Consider the following 26,430-nt stretch of genomic DNA (forward strand, 5'->3'; position numbering starts at 1 on the left):
GTTATTCGGGGGAGGAAAACTGCCAATGGGAAAATTGCTAATGTTTGGTGGAAAATAACAACGGATGTGACAGTACGATGGTCGAACATGTTTTCGGTCTGAGAGGAGCTCGGTTTTGCTAGTATGCGAATGGCTACAAGCTGGTCAGTTTAAAATATATTTAGATTAATAAGCTGCTAGCGACACGTGCATTTGCTTCGGGAGGAATTTCAGTTTCCAATTGGTTTTCAGAATAGCATATTTTTCTCATTTTAGCGAGAAATCGCTATACATCTTTTTTATTTTTTTTATATTTATATAAAGCAAGATAGTTAAAAAGTTACCCATTTTGGGTTGTCTTTTATCGAACATTTTTTTCTCTCATATCTAAATTTACCATTTTATTGTTTTCTTGAGTCGCTTTTCAACCCTCGAAAAAATTAAGCTCCTTCAACTGATGAGCCCATGTAACAATCCTAATGTGAGTTGATCGTTTTTTAATTTGGTCAAAGTTTTTTTCATGAAGTTTGATCAAAATGCTAAATTTTGGGCTTTTCATTGATATACAGTTTTCAAGGGTGACTGAAAAACACATCTTCCATAAAATTCCGCCATTAATAAGTGTTATTCACCTTATAAGCGGTTTTTGAACACACTTGACATCCCTTTTAAAACATCTCTAAGACAGGATTTTTGCGAAACTTTAATCATTGACTATTTTTGATTTAGCGAACAACAGTAACATCATTTTTATAGAAGGAATATATCAATGGTTTTTATTTCATAAATTGCTCTAGATAAGTAATAAACAAATTTCCCCCGTAGCAAATAAGCTAGAAGAAGGAATAGGAACCTAATTTGTAAAATTTGTAGATTTTTCATGGTTTCGAGCTGAGGTCGATGTCGATGGAAATATAGAGTTTAAGCAAACATTCCTCTCTAGCACAAGCCTCCTTGATCTCAAGAAGACTGTTATGTCGCAGTCTAGAAGAATAACGAGATTTTTGTTCGATTATATGGGATAAACAGTCAAAACTTCTTCAAGTGCACCGTTCTATTTTTACTTGGCAGAGATTCCCCTAAAATTTGTAAAATTTTCTTTCGCAAGAAGTGTTTAAAATTGATGTTGAAGGACCGAATGATTTTGGTTGAAAATCTTTTAGTAAACTCTTAAGCTTTGCAGGTTCTTCAGAACAAAACCGAGGAAGCTAGAATGCGTATGGGATTTTCGGAGTTAACTGATTTACTTTTGCTATACGAAACCCGATCGGAAATACAAAACAAAAATGTTATAGAATTTGTTAGCTTGTTATAAGAGAAACTTTTCAGGGTATTTTTTCAATTTGACCCCCTTAGCTGTTAAAATAACAGAAATCATAGCAAGGATAGTTCTACAATATTAGATAGCATATTAGAACAGTATAATAACAGTCATTGTTAGAAACGACAGCTTTTGATAGAGACGAAAAATTTGTTAGACTTGTTTCAAAACAGCTTCATTTCAGGATTTGTTATTATAACTCAAACTGATTCAATTTTGGTATCAAAAGCATATAAAAAATACCAAATCGAATCAAAGTATTTATTTGTACCTCCGGTTGATGGAATTTCGTAATTTTTCAGTTTTGCACATCTGACCGGGTATTCCAAGATAAAGTAAAGTCTGTAAATATTCCCATTTATTTATAGAAGTAAATTTTTCAATAATGTTTACACTGAAAGCCATTATTGCCACTAAAAGAAAAGCTTTATTTGGTAACCGAAAAACCGTGTATTTAGTTTTCTTGCAAGTTTAACGATAGAGGAAAATGAAGAAAAAATAACCCAGCAGCAATCGTAAATCTTTCTTAATTTTTGCAATTATCTTATTTATATTGATTTGTGGATAAACAATAGCCGTACCCTTAGAAAACAAACTAAGGGTATCAACTGATTTTACTGACATCGTTGATGTAGAGAAAAGGAGTGAAGGGTCATTGACACTCTTCTGTACATACCTATTTTTTCGAGTTTACTCTTTAACCTTTAGCCCTGGGTTAAAGGCGGATTTTCCGTAAAATAATAGTGATTAATGACTACAAAAAGTAGACAGTACACGCAAAAGTCAATGTATTCGCAGTACAACTGTTGCGTTATGCATTTCACACATTTATTGTGCGATTTCAGTGCAAAATTCGTGCGAATCGGGAAGACACATTGATTGTACAAGACATGAACTTGTGCGTGTAGCGGAAGAGAGAGCTCACTACCATCAATAACAACGGCTTAATGCAAGTGGCCAGGGTTATGATCTTGTTGGTGCCGAACGTCGATTCAGATCGATCACTATCTCGAGGTAGACAAGATTCGAAAAAGAAGATACGTCCGAACATCCAGAGAGTATTAGCGGAGGGAGTTGTTGTAGCGTACGCTCGGTTGCAAGAGCTGCATGCTCCCAGGAGTCAGCGCTTGGTGCTCCTATCGGCCGAGGGAAGCACACCCTGGAGAAAGCCAAGCTGAAGGTCGGTTGGTCGCTATGCACGTGGGCAGAGAGTACATAAATCCTGGTCGTGTAAAGAGTCCAAAAGGTCTAGTTTGTGTCGACGTTGCGTTGGTGCAGGTCACAAACCACGGGGCTGCAGGACGCCTCCCAAGTGTTTGGTATGCACTGGTAAACATGAGGCTAAGCACGTCACGGTGGGCCCCAAGTGCCTGGAGGCTAGCAAGCCGGCCATTAAACCGCAGGCGTGAGAGTAAAGCAATTGAACGTAAACCACTGCTGCGCAGCACAGCAGTTATTATACCAAGCAGCCACTGAGCCACTGTCGGTTATTGCCGTCGTATCGGGCCCTTACCGCATCCCTCCCGGGAACGGTAACTGGGAGCCGGACGAGCCCGGGATGGTGGGCATAAGAATGACGACAGGTTACCGGCTCAGTAGTTTCTGTCGACCTCGAACGAGGGGTTTACTGCAGTTGCTCTGCTCCGCCGCGTTAGTCTACGGAAAGATTCGCCCAAATGGTCGACCGTGTAACCGTGGAACTAACGGGTTTAACGCCGTTGCTGGTGGCGGGTGACTTCAATGCTTGGGCTGTGGAGTGGAGAAGTCGCCGAACTAACCAGAGGGGCCAGATTTTGTTGGTTTTGGCGAAGCTCAACTCAGATCTGACCAATTTCGGCGCTAAAAGCACCTACAGTAGCAACGGTGTGGATTCTAAGGTCGAGGAGGAGGTAAAGGTGGGTGAGATTGCAAACTTCCTGAAGGTGAACAAAGCACCGGGACCAGACGGAACCGCGAGCCTGGCCATTAAGACGACCATAAAGGTAGCCCCCGTGTTGTTCAGGGCAGGCATGCAGAAATGCTTAGACAATTGCCTTTTCCCGGACAAGTGGAAGTGACAGAGACTGGTAATATTGCCAAAGGCTGGGAAACCACCCATCGGTATTTAGCCCCTACTAGATACAGCGGGCAAGGTGCTTGAGGTGAAACTAGTCTGTCAAGCAATCTACCGTAAAGATAGGTTGTAACCGATCGTTACAGTAAAATCAAATGTTTTTTTAAATTGTATGAAATGTACCTAGTAAACGTTCACCTATTTTTCATGTAACGTACTAAGCTTTCACAGTTCAACTCTTACACAAAACCGATGGGCTGTCGCATACGGGGCGAAATGAGTCGACTAGCCGCTATACCAAATTTGAACGACGAGCATTGGCGGCTATCTTTTATGTTGGAGTTCCTTCTTTTATGTTGAAGTGCTGCACAACATGAAAGATGGGGCATTCGCTTTTGCGCAAAAACGTGTTCAATACCGCCAGCTGGGACTCTATAGCCTATGCGCTTCGGACTTAGAGTGCCGTTGTCACTGAACAAGATTCTTAAAAATTACTTCCAGAAGCGAGCGCTGGTTCTCGCAGGTACACCGCAAGGTTTCATCTTGGGTCTGTTATCGTGGAATGCAATGTGCGACAGTGTGTTGAAATCTAAGCTCCCATACACGTAGTTGAGGACTGGATGCACTCCAGGAAACTGGTGTTAGCACACCATTGTTATTGCTCTAACCTGCCAGAAGGGCGGGCTGTTGGAAAAGCCCCAAGTCCCTGGTCGATCTTCTGAAGGGGTTCCCGGGTGGGTACTCAAAACTTCTTTTCACCTGCCTGACAATGATTCAGATTCAGATCAAATGATTCAAAATAACACAGTCCTTTTCATTTCTACTCACTTTTCTTTAACTCTATCACTCACGGTGCAATCTGGATACAGGTTGGCCGACCGTTCTGCTGCTCCACGCGTTCTGCTACTGGGAGGTGTTTCCCCGGCCCGTTACAGCCTCAGGATAGAGCGCGTGCGACCTTTAAAGCGGGGGCTTAACCGCGGGACGGTTTTCTTTCTGGCTGTACTCGGCATCAAAGCAATCTGCGTCACTAGCGTGATGTTAGCGAGGCCGATCCTTCCTTGAAACCAATGGCACGAAGGTTATACCAACGGGTCCTAGCAAGTGGACACACAAAAGCTCTCTTAAAGTCGTGTATATGAGGGTTAGGATTACCGATCCGTGCGTACCCCACAGCGTATCTCGATTTACTTAAATTAAATTTCTTATCAATGCACGCCACTTGATTTCAAGCGTATTTTTATACGTAAACTTTTTCTCTCCGATACACTTTTCAGTTCGACGTATCTATCTAAAGTGGACGTCGCTGCAATCTTGCAAGAAGGACCAGGCTTTCTAGTCACTGAACTGGAGTTATTGCGTTCTATTGTTTAACCGTGTAGAGTTTTGGAATTTATGTTGCACCGCGAGCCCTATTTGAATTAGCCGTTACATTTTTGTTTCATTCTAACTACTTGCTGACCTTATCCTAGGAGTTGATACATTAAATTCCGTTATTTCATCTTACTATAATAATTCTAACATTTTTAATAATAGTTGTATATAAATTAAAAAAAAAAAAAACATAGGAGATCATAAGTGAATAGGAATTCGATCGCATACCCAGCTGGCATATAACCAATGAGAATCATTACGAACGCTACTATACTGTAAGAAACGTAATCTTCAATTACGGGTGTTATAGGGCAAAGGTTCGAACGATGACACCATAAGACAAAGGTTATCGTAGTGATTAACCGTAAATCAGAACAGGAGGCGTCGATGAGTGCTGGTGTGTAAACTGTTGTCTCCAAGCGATTCTTGAAGCTCTTGGGGGCGATGGTCGATGACAACATCACGTTTTGGAGCCACGTCGACTTTGCCTGTAAGAAAGCTTCTACAACAATAGCGGCATTAGCGTGGCAACGTGCCTGTGTGGTCTTGAGCGTTGGGTACTTCCAATTATTGTGGTAAACTGGAAAGTACCTACAGGCTTATGTGTTTTTGGTGAGAAAGCCATTGAACTGAGGCCAGGATTTGTAGTTGATGATTATGTACCCATGCCTGATGAGACAAGCACCAAACTTTGGCTTTACTTTTTCTTTCCTTAGCTGAATGACTAACGTCAGAATGGCCTTTCAAATATTTGCTTATTGTTAGAAAAATTTTGCTCTATAGGACGCTGATGCTCCTGGTGGCGCCTTACGGACACGTTTCGTGAACGTGGAAGCATGTCGATCGGTGAGCGTTTGAGTTCTTCGAGTTTAGAATCTTAGAGTGAGGCGCAGCCGCATATATCACTTTAATTTTTTCCAGTTTGAGCTCAAGGACAAAACCTGTGTTTACCAGGCAGTGTTATTACTTAGATGCGGAATGACTGATTTCCGTAAAAATCGAACGGAATAAAATGTCTACATTGAAATGGTTGTTATTAGCTACGGTTTGTTAAGAGCATTATGATTTACTGAAAGTTTCTTAGTTCTTATTTGTCCAATATCCATTGATCCAATGTATTGAGGTAGAATATGACCTAATTTTTTTCTACTAAATTAAAACGTGTACGGAAACAGATTGCACCATTTTCAAATGGATGTAACTTTTTGTTCATTGGGTATTATCTGTTGAACATTGGGTTTAAATTTGTTCAACTTGTATTATTGACACTGTTGCACTCAGCTGCTAGAGCAATCGATGCGAAGATGAGTCGGAAGAACAGCAGAGGCGTAAAAAATAATGCGCACATACCTCGAAAATCCAAATCTTTTTCATCGTGCAATCGACAGGAAGCTGAAAATGGTTCAATCTACGGTAATTCGCGTTTTAAAGAACGACGAGCGTTTCACCATCAACCGGAAAAAAGAGGTGGCTATAATGGATCTCCCTATAGCGTGAAGGATCACAAGCGGGTAATTTAACCTATCAAGAGGCATCCGAACAGTTCAGTTAAAGATGTGGCAAGAAAAACTGCATTTGAGTAAAACTTTTGTTCAAGATGCGAAAAAACGTGAAGGATTGCACACGTAAAAAGTTCAGAAGATTTTCGAATCAATTTAAAAGGCAGAACACGGTGGCGAAAACACGTGCACGGAAGTTCTACACCCAGATATTGACAAAACCACATTGCCTCGTTATGGATGACGAGAGATATGTAAAAGCAGATATCCGGCAGCTTCCGGGGCTCTAGTACTCATCACCGCTCATCATAAATTCGAAGTTCCTGAGGACGTTAGAAAGCAGAAAGTGTCAAAGTTTGCCAAACATAACATGGTTTGGCAAGCGCTTTGCTCGTGAGGAAAGCGGAGCACATCATTCGTGACAGCCGGGACGGTCAATGGGCAGGTATACTTGATGGAATGCCTCCAAAAGCGTTTACTTCCACTTCTGATGTCAGGTCCTACAACTTTCTAGTGTCAGTACGAGACTAAGGATGTCAATTGAACTACGGCCAGTTGAGAAGTACTGGGCCATCATGAAGCAGGCACTACGGAAATATCCTAAGGAAGTAAAATCGGAGGAGGATATGAAGAGAAAAGGGATTTTCAAGCAAAAAACAGTGGGTTCAAACCTTATGAGCAATGTTAAGAGGAAAGTTCGTGCATATGGGGATAAATGGAATAAAACGAACAGTGAAAAACTAAATAACATGTTTTATTTTACTACCTGAAAGTTAGAAGGCGATTGGTGGGATGAGTCTATTTTGTGATGCAATTTTATTCCGTACATCCCGTAGAAAAAACAGGAGGACACAGTCAATTTCCAGTCAATGTATTTTATGCACATTCAGTAAAGACGATACTCTTTCCAATGCGATTTCCAATGCAGCAATGATTATTTTTACTTAGTTTTAGCTAAAGTAGTTACTTTTGTCTGTCACTTCTCCCAGCTGGTCTCGAGGTACGATGCTGGCCTAACAAGCCAGTTGTCGTAGGTTCGAGTTTCGGCTCGGGAGAGACTGTTAGTGTTAGTAGGATCGTAGCGCTGGCCCCACAATTGTCCTGTACACTTAACAGTTGGCTGCGAAGTCTGTGTATAATAAACAGAAGGTCGAGTTCCGAATCGGAATGTAGCACCAAGGCTTTGCTTTTTTTATTTAGTGACTTTTGTAACCATTTTGCTACAAAAAAGTGACTTTGGTGACTTTACGAACTAATTTCATTTTTTGTCATATGACTTACATTTTAAGTTTAGTAAAGCGGGCAATTTATGCAGTTTGCGAGGATGCGAAAATGAACGGAAATAGAAGGTGTGACTTTAGGCTTAGAAATTTTTTTTTGGAGATTGCGGGTTCGTGTCCCGTCTGGACGAGGGAAAATTTTTTCTAAGTCTAAAGTCACACCTTCTATTCCTGTTTATTTTCGCATCCTCGCAAACTGCATACATTGCCCGCTTTACTAGACTTTAGTGACTTTCTAGTGACTAATCACGTTGTTTAAAATATTACTTCAATAAAAAAATGAGATTTGATTAATGTTTTCTCAAATCAGGATTATAAAAAATTAAATACTGCAATTTCATCTAAACATATGAAAATGCAGTCCTGTCTGTCTGTTTGTCTGTCTGATCCATATAGACTTGGAAACTACTGAATCGATCAACGTGAAAAATTTTTATGCAGGGTCCCAAAAAACGGGACTGGGAGATTTTCCTTTGATGGTTTGAGACCCCTCCCTCCTCTTGAAGGTAGGGGTCCCCCACAAATGAATCACAAATTTTTGCACATCTCGAGAACTAATCAAGCAAATTTGACATGCAAAAGTTTACAAATGCAAAAAATATTTTAATGGTGGTTCGAAACCCCTTCCTTGTCTTGAAGAGAGGTCCCAAAAATGAAACAAAAATTTCGCACAGCTCGAGAACCAACATCCAAATTTGGCATGTAAATGTTTCGAAGGGGCCCTTTCTCTTCCGTAAGGGAGGGGGCTCATACAAATGAAACACAAAATTTTGCACATCTCGAGAAATAATCAAGTAAATGAAACCAAATTTGGCATGTGGAGGTGTTTGGGAGCAAAAAATATTTTCCCTTCCTGATCTCGAAGAAGGTCTATTATATAAATCGAACATACATTTTTATGGTGGTTTGACACTACTCCGTCGGATTGATGCACAGGAGAAAAAAAATCGACTCCAGACGCCATTTTTTAATTTAAAAGGGAAACTTCCGGTTTCTGGAAAACAACTGAACATGATCGAATACCACCCAATGTGAGTGTTTCCGAATCCAGAATAACGCTCAGAGGCCAACAATTGTTTCCAAATACCATTCTGAAATCCAAATTGGCGACTTCCGGTTTCTGAAAGTGCCCAAAAACCACCCAACATGGGAATTTCCGGAGTCGTAATGATGCACTGAAACCACAAATGACGACTTCCGCTTTCTGAGAAACAGTCTAAAGTGATCACTTTAAAAACCACCCAATATGGATATTTTCGTAATCGTGATGATGCACTGAAGCCTAAAATCGATTCCAGATATCATTTTTAATGCTAAAATAGCGACTTCCGGTTTTTAGAAAACAGCCGAAATGACCGAATACTACTCAATATGGATACTTCCAGAATCGGGGTGGTGTACAGAAGCCAAAAGGCGAGGATTAATTCATTCCGATGAAACCAATCATTTCAAACGGTTTGTCTTTTGACTTCGGCCGTTTCCAACACAGTAGGTCTTTTTTACGCGAGGGATGCGTCCCAAATTTGTATGGGATCGCGTAAAAAAGACTTTTCTGAGTTGCAAATATAAGGAAGAAAACCGTCTTAAAATGTTTAAACCTCGTTTGAATATGACAGTGGTCAGTCTAGAGACCGAAATGCAACATTTTAAATTTTTAGTATTTACACCAAAAATTGTGATTTTTTTTTCGAAAACGGATATATCATAACCTTTGGCCTAAAACGGAAAACGTGATTGAAATAAGGTCGATTCTATGTCTGTGCTAGTTTTATGTGCTCTTTGAATCAAGTATACAGTTTTTGAAGAAGTTTTATCTGAAGGTAAAATCAGTTCGTTTTTTTTTGTACAACTGATTAAAGTGTGACTACATCAATTATCTATAGATAAATCGTCCAGCTCAAACCTTTGCAGGGGTATGTGGCGGGACCATCATCATCATCATCATCTTGTACCGTTTTTGAGTAATTAAGAAAAGCAACCCGCGTAAAAAAAAACCGTGTAAAACCAACCTTACTGTAATCGATTCGTCTTTCATTTGCAGACTATAAACAGATCGCAAGGAATCAATCAATTTGAAATGATCAAAATTATGTAATAAAGAAAAAATAGGCGGAAAGAAGTATGCCGGGTCTGCTGGTTATGGATAAAAGCGCTAATTCAGAGCATCAATCTGAGGTATTGATTGTCAGCAAATTTTAGAAAAAAAATCGGGTTTGTTAAAAATTTGATTAAGGTATATTTGAAGATGTATTTTCCATGTCGTGAATGTAAATATAGTGAGTATTACACTGTTGGCAGCTGGGAACGTGGATGCTCTCTCTAAATCAGTACCTAACTGGTGGTAAGTTTTTCTCAGCTTCTAGTAGACCGATCGGGCTGAAATTTTTTTTCAGTATATAGAAACACTAGCTGACCCGGCAAACTTCGTATCGCCCATTTTTGTGTTTCATTTAATAATTTTAAACATTTCAAATTTATTGATTTTTTGCAATTTGTTTATAGTCTAAAAATGCACGACAAATCGGCCATAGGATATGATCAAAGTCAAAAGGCAAATCGTTTGAAATGATTGGTTTTATCGTAATGACAACATCCTCGACTTTTGGCTTCTGTACATCACCTCTATTCTGAAAATATTCATATTGAGTGGTATTCGATCATTTTCAGCTGTTTTTCTGGCATCAATTTGATTCCGCAAATACCCATATTAGGTGGTGTTCAGAAATTTTGTTGTTTTCCAGAAACTAAAAGTGGTCATATTTGAATTCTAAATAGTGTCTAGGGTCAATGCTTGCTTCTATGCATCATCTCGATTACGGAAATATTTATATTAAGCAATATTCGGTCTTTTTCGGCAGTTTTTCCAAATCCGGAAGTCGCTATATTGGATATCAAAATGGCATTTGGGGACAAATTCGTGCCCCTGGGCGTCATTCTGGTTCAAGAAACACCCATATTGGGTGTTATTTGGTCTTTTTCGGTTGTTTTCCAGAAACCAAAAGTCGCCATCTTAAAATTCAAAATGATGTATGTGATCGATTTATAGTTTCTGTGCATCATTCTGGTTCCGGAGGTACTCATATTGGATGGAAATCGGCCATTTTCGGCTGTTTTCCAAAAACCGGAAGTTGACATCTTACAATTCAAAATGTTGTCTGAGGTCGGCTTCTGGCTTCAGAGCACCATTGCAATTTGTCGAGTTTTGTCTCCTGTGCATCATTGTAGGCTGTTTTCAGGAAAATCTGGTTGAAATATCTGTTAAGCTTGTATGGGAGACCTGCCTCCACTTCTAGAGTACGGAGGAGTATCAAATCACAATAGAAATTTATGTTTGATTTGTATAAAAGCCCTTCCATCCAGAAGTGGAAGGGATGTTGAACCACCTTTAACATATTTTTTGCCCCCAAAAACCTCCACATGCTAAATTTGGTTTCATTTACTCTAATCGAAAAAAAAGTTCTGAAGTTGTGAAAAAATTTGAGTTTCATTTGTAGGAAACCCTACCCTTCCAGAAGAAGGAGGGGTGTCAATCTATTATGGACATATTTGTTACCCCTAAAAATATTCACCTGCCAAATTTTGTTCCATTTAGTTGGCTAGTTCTCGAGATGGGCAGAAATTTGTGTGGAACCCCTTTCTTCCAGAAGAGGGAGGGGTGTCGAACCATTATGAATATATTTGTTACATAATAAAATATTCACATACCAAATTTGATTATATTTGCTTGATTGGTTCTCGAGCTTTGCGAAATCTGTGTTTCATTTGTATGGGACCCCTCCCTTCGAGAAAAGGGAGGGGTCTCGAACTATCTTAGTCACCTTTCTCGGCCCCTAAAAGCCTTATATACAAAATTTCACGTCGATCGGTTCAGTAGTTTCCAAGCCTATATGGATCAGACAGACAGACAGAGCTGCATATTTATTTGTTTAGATAGTTGAACCGATCACCGTGACGGTAGCCACCAGTCGAGGGTGATTCTATTTGTATTTAATTTTCGGTGGTAGCTTTTAAAGGATGATTTCAAAATAACTGTCGAGGTCACCTATTTTAAAATGCTGTCATATTATTGTTGTTCATTACGCCTTCTGCGATCTCATTTCTTCGTTGTATGGAAATTCTATTTCCGTGAATTCTACCATTTTCCTTTAAATTTTCCTAGTTTTCTCGCCGTAACAATTTGCCTTGAATGAAGACGAACACAACAAAACAAAGCCAGCTCAAATCAGACGTTCCGTTGTAAAGTTATGGGCGGTCGCACATATATGTAATTTGATTTTATATATAAGATATTATCTATCTTGTTACGTAGCCGTTTTTGAAAATTCTAAAAATTGCCAAAATGGCGGCCATTTTAGTAAAAAAATGTTTTTTTTTTCATGAAAAATCACTATTTAAAAAATGATAAAACATTGAAAAACTCAGATATCAAAAAACGGCTACGTAACAAGTTAGATAATCCATTTTTACATGTTAAAAAAAAATTCAGCAAAATCGGTTCAGTAGATGCTGAGAAAAATTTACCACCAGTCAAAAAAACATGGTTTCGAGAAAAACACTGCCAATAGCATAATACTCACTATATTTGCACCCACGGTACACAAAATACATCTTCAAATATACCTTAATCCATAGCCGAAATGCCCGAACACCTCACCCTTCTCTAAACATCCGAAAAAAATATCACGAAAATTCATTATATTTCAACTTTCCAGAGTAGGGTCCCCCCTTAAAAGCGATGTGAGAGGACGAAAGTTCGTACTTAAGATCAGTTGATATTAAACGCTGAAAAACTTGTAAAACCAAACAAAAAAAAAGGTCTCTTTTATTTAATTATGTGGTAAATACATTTAATTTCTTAAAACATCAAATACATTTAATTTCTTAAAATAAGCCATAAAAAACCAGAAAGCTCGCACTAAAATATTGTTGGTACAGAACAAAAAAAATGGGTGAAATTTTATGCCATTCTTCCATCAAAATCTTTTAAAGCTCATTTTTTTTTCTAGATCGTATGTTTTCGGATTTTGCTCGGAAGATGGTCCCACAAATTTTTCATGAGATTGCGGTGCGGTAATCGGGGAGGATGTGGGTGTGTCGATTTAACATTGTAAAGTAGCCATTCCTTGGTGAGTTTTGGCGAATGGTTTATATTATTATCCTGAACGAAATTTAAATCGGATCCGAGAGCTGGCAACAAGGCCAACTAAGTGCTGTGCGCGTACTGCCTCTATGAAAAATTCTACCCATAAAGCCTGTCTCCCGCGAAATAAAATAGTGTAATTAGTGAAATCGGGAAGTTCCGGTTGCCCTGTTATCTAGAATAGTGAAGGAGTGAATCACAGGACCGCTCTGGGCAGGATAAGTATCGTTATATTTCGCAAGTCTTTTGTTTGTTTTGTGATCAGCTAGACCAGACACAAAAAATCACCTAACGAGAAGTAAAACTAGTCACGCTTGCAGCTGCAAGTCGCTGGCGGGTAGACGAATCAGCCAATAAAGCTGCCCATGAAATTGATGGGGAATGAACCAAATCTGTGAATCTGTTAGTTTGTTAATCCGCTTCGCTTTCGGGTTTTGATTGGTTTGGTTTTTTATAAATTAATTTTGTACTTTAATGATTATGCAAATTTGCATTTTTTTTTTTAGGCATTCAATCGGGATCTTTTTACATGCCCTAATGCTTCTCATGGTGTTTTTTAATTCATTTTAATTGGTCTCACATTGGGCTTTGGATGCATATAATTTCACCGGTTCCGTTGTTTTTGTACTAAAGCGAGTGTTTTTGCTTTTTCGTCATACTAGTGGTCGGTACGCTCTTGTTTGCTCTCGGAGAGGACAGTTCAGTTTGGCGCGCGGTATTTTGACTGCGCTCAGTGTAACTATCTTAATACAACGGTTTCGAAGTTCAATGGCCACGTGTCAATGACCATTACATCGTATAACGTTTTTTTTTTTTCATTACTCACTCTATCGGTTATTTGAGCGCATTATCCATCATGTCGCAAACAACGCGGTACGATGTTTGCCACTGGTACCAGTAGATTGCGTAGTTTGCGTTCGACGTGCGGTTGTTGCGTTTTACGAAATCCATTCGTTTCTAGGTAAATTTAAAAAGTTCACGGGATGAAACGCGAAGTTTGGTGTGATACAGACTGTTGACGATTGGTATGTTGCCGATGATAACTAGTAACTTCGATTATCCTGTATGCCGATACAGCTATCGTGGCACGGTTCTTTTTATATCATCTCCTGGTGGCCGGGTGCCCAGAGACCGAGAAGTAACCATATCGTGCGCGAATTTGTGTGTAAAAGATCGCCCCATCAACCTCGATGGATCCAGATCAATTCCTTTCCACTAACACTAATTCCTTCCTTTGATACTTGTGGATGATGCAGAGGATTCCTCGGTCTCTAGTAACAACAAGTATTAAACTAACACTCCCGATATCCCTTCCTCTATTGATCTGCATTGGGCGTGGCCAGCTACGTTATTGACCAGTGAAAAGTAAGATCACCAGGAATTGTACACTGAAAATGGCTCACTACTCCTAGGCACCATTTTGACGGTTCTTTGTGCAAATTCAGCTGATTCTGGTCAATCGCGGGCAACACACGAGCGATCAAATATGCTATGCTATGCTGCTATGAACGAAATTTAAATCGGACCCGGTCCTTCAATCTTTGGACATACTTTAGCCGCCTGTTCTTATTTTTTGCTGATATGAACGGTTTTTTCTGGGGACATAATCATGATAATTGTTTTTATAAAGTGAAAGAATGAAGAATGAATGAAGCACTTTGTTCTTTGTTTGAATTTGTTCTTCGATCGATCGTGGACGCTCTACGATGCTAGCTATTTCGGACATACTTTTTCTATCATTCTCCAGGCTAGCGTATAGTTTCCGGATCTTAAGTTAAGATTCTTAACGGGTATTTTACTCCGAGTAACTAGTAGACATTTTTCTACAAAAATTGCCACGAATCTTCGGAATGTTGAAAAAAATACGAAATTCCGTTAATATTAGCGTAATTACAGCTCAATACATTCGGGATTCGTCGAAATGTAACACACGCTCTGACTTCTGACAGAGTGTCCCAAGAACCTAACTAGCATTTGGAAAAATTCTAGGTTACAGGCAATTTCCGTTTATCAGTTTTCTGCTTAAGAACATAATTAGGCCGTCCGATTGATAATACAATTAGCAAAAACATATTGCTGAATATCGTAATTTTTGTAAATAATATAACTGTCATGATGTACATGCACACACGCATACGCAATCAACCAGTCTGCCAAAATTCAGCGTGACAACGAACAGAGGAACTCTGAGCGAAGATCGTTTCGTTAACCGTTGTGCTCGCTGGATTTTTCGTACGCAGAGGGATATTTCCTTTTGCTCCTTTCTGTGCTGGCGCTGCTGGCCTCGGCTATTGCTACTGTTGCTCCGGATTTTCGCCCATTTCTAGGATAAAACTTTGCAATAATGTGATGTTGCGAATCACGCTCGACGAATCAATGGCACTGGACGACGGGGAGCTTGAAGTCGAATGGGCCGGGGGAAATTTTCGACTAGATTAGTGTTGTCTGAATTATTTGAATTCAAGGATTGTTAACTATCAGTATCAAGCATCGAAACGACAGAAAAAGCTGTGCAACCATATTTTTACCTGTTCGAACCTCCCACACCAATTTCGTAGCTAAGCAAATTAGTGTCCTTGAAATTGACATGCAAACACTGCTGCTTTTTGCTTTCACTCCTTCAGTTAACCTTTAGCCTTCGTTGGCCTCAGATGCATCGCTGCATTTTTCAGTCCCTAATCTGATTCAGAAATGTTCAACTTCAACGTTAAATCTCCGCACAACGGTATAATCGGCGGTGGTCAGCAAGAAGTACCTACGTGCACCAGGCAGCAGCCATCAGGCAACGACTCATTAATTATGATTGCAAAATAATTGTTTCCATTCGAGTGAGGGGCGAATCAAACAAATCAAACAACCGCAAATCTAGTAGAATTAAAATAAAATGACCACCACGCATTAAAAACCCAACGCAGCGGCGGCAGGAGCGCACGCGAGAAGCAGGTTTCGGGTTCCCTGATTTGATGTGGCGGGGGGAAGAAAACGAATGGCGGCCGACGGCCATCAGCCACAAAAAGCGCTGGAATCGAGCGCCATCATTTCATCATGTTGGAGAGTTCATTTCTTGGTTGTGACGTGTGTTAGCTGTACGAATGTTTGTATGCTTCCAAACTGTTTGCGGTTACTGCCATTGTTATAATGACTATTTTGATGTGTTTGATATTGTACAGTGCTTCAGCCGGTGAGGCTCACGCTCTCTCTTCCTCGCTGTCTCGCTCTTAATTTCATGTTATTGTTGCCAGTGATGATGACGATAATGATACGCGTTGATGGTGTGCAGTAATTTGTGTGGAGAGAGTGCGCCCCACAAATGGGACATAAGCTGCCTCTCATCCAATCAGAGCACCGTTCGCTCGTATCCCGGACTTGGAGGTCATTATAAATAAATTGAGCGCAGTCGTTGGGGCCTAAACAAAAAACGAATTAAAAGTAATTTTGTGCAATTAAAATGCTATTTGTTTGTGCAAGAAATTTCAACCGGGTTAATCAATTGTCCTCCTAGTGTGAAATTTCGTCCAAAGCGACCAAAATCAAATGACGTCCTAAAACGGTTGATTTCGTCTGGAACCCCGAGTCCCGACTCGGGTATTAAAAAAATTCAACAACAAAATACCCAGCTTATACAAAATGTTATCGTTTTTTTTTTTGGGCATATCAAAATCCATTAGAGTTATGTTCCGTTTGTGTGTGAGTGTGATTAATTCCTTGCTGTGAGAGAAAACGAGCTGTAGATATCAGATAGCTCAGCGCATGCCATAATGCGGTATGATTAATTTCTTAATTCATTTTACATTCGATTTCAATCTCCGGACAGCAATTCTTCGTGACCTAGGTGGAGGAAGGAATCCGAGTTTGATTAATGATCGTTCAAACAGAAAATCTTAAGCAGCTCACGAAACAAAACAAAAAAATCTGAGGCTCAAAGAGCGCAAATTGCGTCATGATAGGTTTATGGTCAGATTTGTAGATGGTTTTTGATTACCGAACGGAATTATGCTAATTCATAGAATAACGATTTCCATCGAGGTTTTCAGTAAATGCTAGTACATTTGTTTTCAGAAGGAATCGTACGATTCTCGGCTCGGACGCCTTAAGTCATAATTGTCCAGTACACCAAAAAGCCCGAAAATCGATCGCTCGAGCGCAGAGCGATGGTATTACTTTCCGCAATTATATATTGAACATCATAATTATAGAAACAGCGCCTGCATTTTGTTTCCACCCAGATATCGTTTCACTGTCAAAAGGCAGGTATGATTATCAACATTATCATCATCATCATCAACATGAGCGTTTTGGTTCGTGGTCCCGTTGAAAAACGTTTATAATACCATTATTCACTCCGGCGTGGCTTTTATCTTTCTCGATGAGTGCCTTTCGTTCCGTTTCGGCTTGAAGCACTCCGGCCCCTGGTGAAGCCGGTCAGCCAACCAGCCACTAGTAAGCAAGCAGTACCGGGCAAGTTTTCAATTTCGCTGACTTCAGAACTCTTCGAAAACTCTCGTCATTCATCCGTTTCGGCCGATGATGGCTTGGCGTGCACTTGTACAACAATTTCATCAAAAATTAAGACATTAAAATTTAATTTCTAGCAATTTATCGTATCTTGGATTTGTTGGTGCTGCTGCTCTCCTTCTCAGTCTAGTCTAGTTTTGTTCTTCACACGCGCTGTCGGCAAGCACTTTCCCGGTACAGTTTTGTTTCCATTCGGCGTTTGTACAATAAATCGTTTATTTTAATGGCTAAGATGTAAGAAACTTTACGATGCCACTTTGGCAGGGTTTGTGTCTTGCACGGGAAGAAGTTATTATGGTTTTTCGAGAATCTTATGCAGAGGCGTTCCAGTAGACGGTGCGGTTTCTAATCGCCATGTTTGTTGTTGAAGCGTATCAAGGCAGCACTAAGTAGTGTATTTTCGTTTTTTTTTTCATCTAACACCTTCAGTTTCGATAGGAAAACCGTTGGAAAAAATGAGTCTGTCAGGAGAGCGGTACTCAAGATAGGCAATAGGCCGTCGAAATGTGCACAAAAACAGCGCTGCAACGAATTGGCTGTGGCGGTGATTTCAATTCAACAATTGCGTTACGTGTTGAGAAATGAAATTAATAAGGCTTGTTTTTTGATCGCAGTTAGTTAACTTATGTTTGAAAAATTGAGTACAGTTCAATAAATGTATGAATGAGCAATACACAGTGTTTATCAATTCTTTTTAGTTCAATGTATGCAATCCCAAACTGAACTTGTACTTGGAGCCAGTTAATAAATCATATTCTCCGACGGATTAGAGACGTCACTAAATTGGGATGAGTTATCTTCGATCAGTTATCACACCAATGTTGGGTACGAAATTAAAATGATTCCCGGTAACTACACTTGAATTTTCGAGAAAAAAAAACACTTTGTTCATTTCCCTTGAGCCTTCCCTCTATTACCTTCAGGCAAAGCAGCTAAATATATTACGAGGGGATACTCTGCTAGAGATTTTCCACTACAATTGACCTTCCAGTGTTTGAAACGTAAAAGTGCCGATATCAGGATTGGTATGTATTGGCACGATTTGCGCAATTTTAATTAAGTTATAATTTTACAAGCACCAAATTACATAATAAATGTCCTCAAAATAATCATTTTGGGAAAGATTCCTGTGGTACTTTAGGTCGCCATAGATACAGTTAGATAAGATTATGGCGATATGGGAATCCAATTTAAAAAGTTACTTCTGCATGCCGTTTTTTATAGTTATATGTGGTTAATGATATGTGGATTATAGAGCAAGTTGTAGTCACGCAATTGAAAATTACTTTGCCGTGACAGTGAAATTTTGTGCTACCTAGCGAAAGTCATTAAAGGGTTAGTCCACGACGTACTCTTTTCTGCTTGCCTACCATTGATATCCGAGTTTCAATACGGATTTGTGAAAAACGGTCAACAACTACGAACCTAGCAACAGATTGACGCCGTATATTTCGACTGCACCAAAGCGTTGACGAAGCTCAATTATTTAGGCCTCCCAGCTTTCTAGTAGTGTTTGGGACTATCCGGATTGAAATATCCGGATATCCGACCTCAGCTATCCGACAAACATCCAAAATCCGGATCAATCGGATATCCGGATATTATCCGACAGGATATCCGGATTTTCGGATAGTCCGAACATAGTTTAATGAGAATTATGTAAATAATTACTTACAAGGGGATGAGGGATTGTGAAAAAAGCCATTTTTCACGTTACATTTCATTCGAACGGGCCCAAAAGACAGAAAAAAAATCCGGATATCCGGATAGTATATCCGTAGTAATTGCTCAACGGGTTTGTCACTTCCTTAATCAGCTATAATCTTTCATTTTATCTAGTTTGAGCTCTAGGGAAAAATCTGTGTTGATTAACGTTATCCTCTGGATATGAGCCGTTGAGAGCAAAAGTGGTACGTGTGCCATTTTTACACTTTTTGGGTTTTATGCATAAATTGATGCAGAACGCAATAACGTACTAGAATATCCAAGAAAAACCGAGATCTGATAACCTAAACCAAAGTTAAAGCCAGAACAATTTTTGGTAATTAACATAATCACCATTTCGTTGAGAGCAAAAGTGGTATATGTCCAGTCTGTGCATATTAGATGAATTGTAAGTCGAAGATCTGAGGGTATAGAACAATCATGTCTTCAGCAAAGTTGGTAAAGTGATTGAGTACTTTCAGATGAAAATGTATCTGTTTTGGAATTTTCTCACTACGTGGCGCTAGTGTACCCGTAACTATTTTGTAACAGAACGAGTTTTATCTATTTCAGTATCAACTCGTATGCTGTGGCCAATTCAGAAGATAACTCTCTGAGGTCTGTGATATATATATATATATATATATATATATATATATATATATATATATATATATATATATATATATATATATATATATATATATATATATATATATATATATATATATATATATATATATATATATATATATGGCAGAGCTGTATGCCACCACGGGTCGGTAATTGGCGATTACCGAAGGCCACGGAAGTGCTCACTGCTAGCAAGCAGTCCCGGACCATCAGCGGGAGCTAGCCTAGGTCGTGGCGAGATTCAGGCACTGGGCCGCTGAATTCTCGCAAAAGCCACACTGGCCGGAAGCAGCTCCGACGGAGCGAGTAGTGCCGCTCCCACCACCCAAATGCACTATACCGCCCATTGGGACTGATGCCAGTAATGTTCCCAATTACGGCAACTGGTCGCATCACTATAGGATAAGAGTCGGATTTCGTTTTCGTACCATGATTTTGGGCTGGCACCTGCGCCGAGCTCCCTTAGTAATGTCGTGTGATAACGGCTTTAAACGGCGAGAGTACAACCGGTGCAGGGGTCTCCGTCCCGTAAAACCTGGCAGGCCTTCCAGTACGTTCCGAGTCCATTGCCTGGTGGGAGCCCGGCAGGAGTAGGATCAGATGTTTTTTCCTGACTTGCGCCGGTCGGGGGTGTCATAGTTGCCCATAAGGCGCTATGGCAGCCGCCCCTAGCCATGGCCTCACTGCTCCGGCATAGACTACCTTGGGACCATTTAGGCGACTACTCCATTATGGATAAGGATAGCGGCTGGTAGGGGGACCCAATAAACAAAAATGCAGCAAAACAAAACTCTGGAGATGGGCGCAGATGGGTTGGAAAACCCATTTGCGCGAGGTGGCATCCAGCGGTCTCCGCCTAGAAAAGTAGAGACGGATGCAGTGAAGGTCGCCTGCGAAGACGGTAAAGGCAGTACGCCTACCGGATCTACGCAAGACATCGCGGTGGCTGGTCCACAGCTATTAAAGGCGGTCGGAAGACAGCGGGACACGCTACCGAGGGTAGTGGCCCTGTCTGAGCAGCTCGATGCTATAATCGAGTTTGCGAAAAGTCGCAGCAATACAACGAAGTACTTGAAGCAGGCCCTCTACATGCTTCGGTCCTCCGTCGATGCTGCGAAAAAGGAGCATGCCGAGCTCGAAATGAAAGCTGCGGCTGCGGATAAAGAGGAGACGAAGGTGACCGAGCTGGCGACGAAGTCGGTCCAAACGGACGCCAGCACGTTTGCGGCGGTTTGCGCGGCAGGACCAGCTGCCAAACGAACGCGACAGTCCCCGGGAGAGACGGCCCCCGGGGGCACCAAGAAGCGTTTAATCGCAAACAGCCCTCAGACCGGTGTAGGAGTGGCGCAAGCAACGCCCACGGTGGCAGCCAAGGAGCAGAAGGCTCCCGGTAGCCCGTGGGTAACGGTTCCGGGAAGGAGTAGGAACCAAAAAGTGGTGGCCAAAAAACCGCACCCGGTTACAAATCCTGCGACGAAGAAAGTTAAAAATAAGGGCGACGCACTCATCCTTAAGACAGAAGAGTCAAAGTACTCGGAAGTCCTTAAGGCAATGAGAGGCGATGCGAAGCTCAAAGATCTGGGGGCAGATGTGCGTAGCATCCGCCGATCCCGCAAGGGAGAAATGATCATCGAGCTCCGCAAGGAAGCCAGAAACAAGGGCCCAGCCAATCGGGCATTGGCCCAAGAGGCGCTTGGAGATAGAGTGCAGGTTCGGGCACTCACGTCGCAGGTAACCCTACAACTTAAATACCTGGACGAAGTCACCGAGGCATGCGAAGTCGTGGATGCCCTCAAGGAGCAGTGCGAAGTAGATGTGGCACCAGAGGCAGTTCGACTGCGCAAAGGCCCAGTAGGAACCCAGACCGCCACTGTCAGGCTTCCGTCAGTAGACGCAAACCAGGCGCTAAAGGTAGCGAGGCTCAAAGTGGGCTGGTCAATGTGCCCACTCAGCATCTACCAGCCGCCGGAGGTCTGCTTTCGATGCTTCGAGCAAGGACACAAGTCCTTTAGCTGCAAGGGGCCTGACAGCAGCTCCCTATGCAGGCGGTGCGGTGCTGCAGGCCACAAAAGCAAAGACTGCGGAGAGCCCCCGAAGTGCTTGGCGTGCGCCGGGAAGCGTGACGCAAAGCACATAATGGGAGGCCCGAGGTGCACGGCCGGTAAGCCGACTAGCAAGCCACGGGCGTGAGAGTGACACAGCTAAATTTGAACCACTGCTTCGCGGCTCAGCAACTGCTATACCAAGCAGTCACTGAGTCGTTGTCGGACATCGCCATAATCTCGGACCCCAACCGAATTCCTTCCGGAAACGGTAACTGGATTTCGGACGGGTCCGGTATGGCGGCAATATGGACGACGAGCAGGTTCCCGGTTCAAGAGATAGTGTCAACTTCAAACGAAGGATACGCGGTTGCCAAGGTGAACGGAGTGTACTACTGCAGCTGCTATGCTCCGCCTCGTTGGTCTATCGAGCAGTTCGCAAGGATGATCGACCGAGCCACCGTGGAGCTGATCGGTCTATCACCGTTGGTAGTGGCGGGCGACTTCAACGCATGGGCAACTGAGTGGGGAAGTCGACGCACAAACCAGAGAGGCCGGATCTTGTTGGAGGCTTTGGCGAAGCTCAACATAGATCTGGCCAACGTCGGCTTGAAGAGCACCTTCAGTAGAAACGGCGCGGAGTCGATCATCGATGTGACATTCTGTAGTCCAGGATTGATCACGAACTGGAGGGTAGACGATGGCTACACTCATAGCGACCATCTGGCGGTCTGTTATAGCGTAGACTGTAAAACGAGACCGCATGTGGCGAGTAGAATTAACACTCCAGCTCCTCGCGGGTGGAGGATAACACACTTCAACGAAGAGGTATTTGCGGAAGCAATTAGACTAGAACACGAGGCGAGCAGAACTCGTAACCTGAGCGCTGATCAACTTGTTGCATTACTATCACGGGCGTGCGACGCCACTATGCCTAGGAACCGCCAGCCTAGGCATGGAAGGCCACCAGTCTACTGGTGGACCGACGCGATAGCGGACCTCCGCAGAGCGTGTCTTCAAGCGAGAAGAAGGATTCAACGTGCGCGAACCGACGAAGAAAGGGAAGATCGTCGAGGGGCATTCAGTTCCGCAAAAGCGGCGCTTAAGAGAGCAATAAAAGCTAGTAAACGTGCGTGCTTCGAAAGACTGTGCGCTAGTGCCAACACTAACCCGTGGGGTAACGCCTATAGGATGGTGATGGCCAAGACTAAGGGTGCGATGGCGCCCGCAGAAAAATCACCAGCGATGCTTGAGCGGATCATAGAGGGACTCTTTCCACGCCACGAGCCAAATCCTTGGCCTCTGGCTGGCGAGTCACTTCACCGACGTTCCAGTATCTCAAACTCAGACCAGAGGTGGTCGGCCAACCTGCCGAACACCCAATATATGAGTGACGGCGTTAGCCGTGCCGAGGCAGAGGAGGCGGAAACGGTTACGAATGAGGAACTCATCGCGATCGCCAACTCCCTGAAGGTGAGCAAGGCACCGGGATTGGATGGGATTACGAATCTGGCTGTGAAGAAGGCCATCAAAGAGGCCCCCAGACTATTCCGGGAAGTCATGCAGAAGTGCCTGGATGACTGTACATTCCCAGAGTGATGGAAGCGACAGAAGCTGGTCTTATTGCCGAAGACAGGGAAACCACCTGGTGACCCGTCGGCATACAGACCGATAAGTCTGCTCGATACGGCGGGTAAGGTGCTCGAGAAGGTTATTCTCAATAGACTGGTTAGGTACACCGAAAGTGCAAACGGTCTGTCGAGTAACCAGTTCGGCTTCCGAAAAGGCAAGTCTACGGTGGATGCTATTCTGTCCGTCACCAAAACAGCAGAGGTAGCACTCCAGCGTAAAAGATGGGGCATTCGCTATTGAGCAATCGTCACGTTGGACGTGAAAAATGCGTTCAATAGTGTTAGCTGGGATTCCATAGCCCACTCGCTTCGGAAACTAGCATTCCGGTGTCTATGTACAGGATTCTGGAAAATTATTTCCAGAATCGTGTGCTAGCTTACAGCACAGACGAGGGTCAAAAATGTGTCCCAATTACCGCAGGGGTTCCACAAGGTTCCATCCTGGGCCCGGTACTGTGGAATATCATGTACGATGAAGTGCTGAAACTAAAGCTCCCTACACAACTAAAGGGTTGTGATCGTTGGATTTGCGGACGACATCACACTTGAGGTCTACGGCGAGTCGATCGAGGAGGTTGAGTTGACGGCTTCGCACTCTATAAGCGTCGTCGAGGACTGGATGCGCTCCAAAAAACTGGAGCTGGCGCATCATAAGACGGAGATTTCAGTTGTCAATAACCGCAAGTCGAAGCAACAGGCGTTGATCAGTGTCGGGAATTCGCTATTGAGCAATCGTCACGTTGGACGTGAAAAATGCGTTCAATAGTGTTAGCTGGGATTCCATAGCCCACTCGCTTCGGAAACTAGCAAACTAGATTCTTCAAAAAACTTGATTAAATCTTTCACGGTCATGTCCCGATTCGCCTATCTTCTCTCAGCGGCAAGGACTGGAAGGATTAGTAGAACGTTGAACTTCGCACTCTACATAATAAACTTCGCAAGGTCCGCAAGTAATACAGCAACTCTAAGTCCGAGGACAGTCGAAAAATTTTTCGTTCAACCGAAAGTCAGTACAACTTGCTGCTTGCAACCACTGGACAGCCTTCTGAAAAGTACTGCCTTTCCGTTGACAACATATTTTGAACTATTTCGCTCTCATTCTGTGAACTGACAGGTGATTATGATTCACGAGAGTAAGGCCTCCCAAGTAACAATCCTAATGCGATTTAGTTTTATTTTAATTTTATGGTAGTTTTTTCAAAACATTACTTAATATATCGAGTTTTATCACATGGTTTTTTTAAGAACTTGTGGTTTTTATTTATCAGCAGTTTCCAAGAGTAATTAACAAACACTTGAAGAGTTCTCCGTAAAACTTCTTCATCAATAAGTCTAATGAACCTGAGGAGCGGTTTTTAAACCCACTTAATAACCCTTTTAACTTCCATAAAACTTCATGAGAGTTTTACGATAGTTTTATGGTACTTATCTTCAAAATGAATCTATCTTGAAAATGTGCCCAAAAATTTTTCTTTAACCCATTTTGTCTCATGAAAGCGAAAACATTCGTGAAAGAAAAGAATCTAAAATAAACAAACATTTTTCAGCTTATTCAAGCAACTAACTCCTTAAGTTAAGTCAAGTCAACCTACATGATATTAAATCAAATCATTTAAGCGTGTATACTTTGTTTTGAATGAGCATAGAAAAATGATATTTATGCCCTTGCTTCATGCATTATGTTGCATTTCTTCGTTTTAAGGTCCTAGCCTATAGCCGAATTTAGAAATTAAAAACATGTAAAAGGAACAAAAAGCTCAAACAATTAACCATGGGCTTGGATGCAGCATTCATTCCTATAAGTAATTCTTCCGGTATTACCACCATTTGCTTGTAAACGTTGTTTTTTTTTTTTTTTTTTTTTTTTTTTTTTTTTTTTAAGGGGGGATTTGTTAGTAGCTTAAGTATTTATGATAAATATTAGTAAATAATGAGTATGTGAGTCCAATCACAAATGGTGACTTCTCAACACTGTTAGAAATTTGTAATTTTAATTGTTAGGATTTGTTTGCTTTCGCAATTAGGACTTATCATTCGTAGGGATTTAAACCTACTTGTCAGAAAAGGGGAAGTAAACTTACAACTAACTTAATTGCTAACTTATTGGCTATAAAGAGAGCTTATCGTAGCAATTGAGGATTGCAACGATTTTTGTCGAAAATTGTTAATAATTTTATTTGACATAGCTTCTAATGGTTCAACACCAGTAAGTCTATGTAATTCGAGTGTACCAAACCAAGGAGGACGCTTCAAAATCATTTTCAGAATTTTATAATGAATCCTTTGGAGCGTGTTCTTCCTTGTTGAACAGCAACTTGACCAGATCGGTACAGCATAAAGCATTGCTGGTCTAAAAATTTGTTTGTGAATCAAAAATTTGTTCTTTAAACAAAGTTTAGAATTCCTGTTAATGAGAGGATATAAACATCTCCTATATTTGATGCACTTGGCTTGTATACTCTCAATGTGCTTTTTGAAAATAAGTTTTTTATCATAAATTAGTCCCAAGTACTTAACCTTGTCGGACCAACTTAAAATAACCCCATTCATCTTGACAACGTGATTATTGTTTGGCTTGAGGAAAGAAGCCCTAGGCTTATGCGGAAAAATTATCATTTGAGTTTTAGAAGCATTGGGAGAGATTTTCCACTTTTGCAAGTAGGAAGAAAAAATATCTAAACTTTTCTGCAATCGACTGCATATGACACGAAGACTTTTTCCTTTTACGGAAATGCTTGTGTCATCGCAGAACAATGACTTTGTGCATCCTGAAGGCAAATCAGGAAGATCTGAAGTGAATATGTTGTACAGGACTGGACCCAAGACTGAACCTTGAGGCACACCTGCTCTGACAGGAAATCTATCAGATTTTGAATTCTGATAGACAACCTGCAGAGTTCGATCAGTAAGATAATTTTTTTAAATTTTGATTAGGAAAATTGGAAAATTAAAAGTTTGCAATTTCGCAATCAAACCTTTATGCCAAACACTGTCGAATGCTTTTTCTATGTCTAAAAGAGCAGCTCCAGTGGAATAACCTTCAGATTTGTTAGCTCGTATCATATTAGTAACTCTGAGCAATTGATGAGTTGTGGAATGCCCATGGCGAAATCCAAACTGTTCATTTGCAAAAATTGAATTTTCGTTGATGTGTGACATCATTCTGTTAAGAATAATTCTCTCAAACAGTTTACTTATTGAAGAAAGCAAACTGATTGGTCGATAACTTGAATCTTCAGCTGGGTTCTTATCCGGTTTT

General features: G+C 41.4%; 1 protein-coding gene across 1 annotated transcript in view; it reads right to left on the reverse strand.

The window, feature by feature from the left end:
- Positions 1 to 26,430, reverse strand: part of LOC129725813 (homeotic protein Sex combs reduced) — a 219,558-nt gene that overhangs the window by 157,204 nt on the left and 35,924 nt on the right. The gene's annotated exons all lie outside the window — the stretch shown is intronic.

Source organism: Wyeomyia smithii, chromosome 1, assembly GCF_029784165.1.
Source record: "Wyeomyia smithii strain HCP4-BCI-WySm-NY-G18 chromosome 1, ASM2978416v1, whole genome shotgun sequence".
Lineage (NCBI taxonomy): Eukaryota > Metazoa > Arthropoda > Insecta > Diptera > Culicidae > Wyeomyia > Wyeomyia smithii.